Below are 2,343 nucleotides of genomic sequence, written 5' to 3'. Positions count from 1 at the left end.
GGCCAATTTCAAGGCATTTAGAAGAGGAAGTGATTAGAAGATAAGTTTATTTTCTATAAAACAGCATTTTAATAACAACTAAAGGTGACATAGATACTTTATTATGGTATAGTATTTAAATATATGCCTGAGAAACACATAATATTGGCCCTTTAAGTTTTCATGCACAGCTTAGTCACATGGTCTTGTTTCCAGGTTAAAGGTGTATTTTTTGGCTGCAATTCTTTCATACAGACCACTTCTGTCAGACTTCACTGGAAATTTCTAAGGAAAATTAAGCATGATGTGTCTTGTGCATTGCATTAGCTTTCAGTCGACAATGTTAGCTGTTTCTTTGTGTTTCTTGTAGAAGTTGAGCACAAATTTGCTTCTTATTTTAATYAGAAATCTTAGTCTATTTTACTACTCTGTCTCTTGTTGCTCTGGCTCAGTCTTCTTGTGGTGTTTGACTGGTGACAAGAAACTTTCTGCAACCTCAACTTGGCAAATTTTGGCTGTTCCTCACTCAGTTTCAAGCCTCCTACACAGCTAATATTGTTTTAGTAAATGACTGTGATTCACACGACATATAAAATGTTGTCTATTTGTTGTAACTGATTAATCACACACCTGACTTTAATCCTGCTAATTCCCTGAGTTTGTCCATGGATAATTTGAAGAATGTTGTTTTGAAGCCAAACTAGAAATGAAATTAGAATTTTTTAAATCAATATTTACTCAAAAAATGTCCAAATATCTCTAAGACTATCACAATATAATGTTTTAGACAACTTATATGGAGTAATGATCATTTTGCTGTGAATAAATTACTCATACAGGTTATAGTGTATATTTGATCTAATCATTAGCATTACAGCATGTGTCCAAATGAGGTCACTAGAAGATTTCTTTAATTCTATCTTCAACGAAGATATTTTTAAGATTGGACAAACTTTTCATAATTTGTCTAAAACGTAGTGCGACACGGCCGGGTCTGACAGTTGTTATAAAGGAATAATTATAGCAAATGTGTCTAGATGTTCAAAAGCAGGAAGACCATGTTAAAGTATCATTCTATTGTCATGTTTACATTAGCATGGCTGTAGTTTCTTTTGGTCACACCATCTGGTTTGTATTAAACAGTCCAAACAGCTCTGAAATCAATTGGAATTTAAATGCTAAGACCATAAATTTTTCGTGGTTTCTCAACTTTTGTTTTCAAACAACMCTCATYAAAATTCTGCATTTTAGTGCTGTTTTGGTGAAGGCCAAAGAAAGTACTAGACTGTGCACAGATTTAGTCTTCAAAAAGTTGYTTTTTCTCTCAGCAAATGTTTTGTYCCCGAGTCTTGACAYTGACAGGCATTCACGCTGTCTATCATCGAGCAGGAGGCATCGCCGACGGTCCGCCAGCGATGGGGGTCTGTCTGCTTCAGACACCCGATCTGTTCTGTTACACTCATTCAAGCTGGCTCTCACGTCCTGATCACAAGAACAAACTTTACGTGCAAATAAAAGTCTGAGATTTATATTATCTCAATAACTTGTTCACACTCTGACCTCTTGGTAGCCCTGTTTATGTATTCCWCGTTTTGTTTTTTAAGCTGCCCCCCTTCCTCTTCCTTCTTCCTGCCTTTACTCACTCCCATCTCGAATTAGTGTCAAATTCCCCAGGGTGCTCGTTATGTTTGTTTCTAATGCGGTGCCTCCTAAATTACGAGTTCCCCATTTCTTGGGATGCCTTCTATCGCTTCTCATTGATGTGTAAGAGGGGAGCTCTCAGACTGTAGAGCGGCTCCATGTGTGTTTGTGTCTCTGCGTGTGACAGGGCAGGTCAATCATAGGAGCAGAGAGCCTGCATTCCTCTGTGCTGTACTAAATCCTCATGGGATAGACATCATTAGTGGACAAGCTGTTCCCAGGCTGTCCTACATACACTTCTACAGTGTGTGTGTAGGTGCAAGCATTWGTTTATATGGACTCAAATTTTTGGTGAAAAGTCTGTTTATTGACTGATGAGTGTCCCTTATCTGATACTGTCATTTTCAGTTTGCTGTTTAAAAAGGCCGGCTGAACTGTTGCTGAGTGTTTTGACTATAAGTGAAAGCTGTTTCATCACCACATAGAAAAAAACTGGTATTTTACCTCTTTCCATCCTCTCTTTCACCAGGCTGTGATGCAGTAAAATGTCCCGGAGTGACACTCAAACACATCACTCAATGACTCTGGGTACCAGGTTCAGCTTTATAACCTTCCCGCTTTTGACCTAAGTTGGGCCTGAAACTTTCTCACGTCACATTTCACGTCACTCGTGATTTTTATTTTCAGCCGGGAGGAAAGTGACAAGACTGAAGAGGGGGGGGG

This window comes from Austrofundulus limnaeus, unplaced genomic scaffold, assembly GCF_001266775.1.
Source record: "Austrofundulus limnaeus strain Quisiro unplaced genomic scaffold, Austrofundulus_limnaeus-1.0 Scaffold32, whole genome shotgun sequence".
NCBI classification, from domain to species: Eukaryota; Metazoa; Chordata; class Actinopteri; order Cyprinodontiformes; family Rivulidae; genus Austrofundulus; species Austrofundulus limnaeus.
This window is presented reverse-complemented; position numbering follows the sequence as displayed.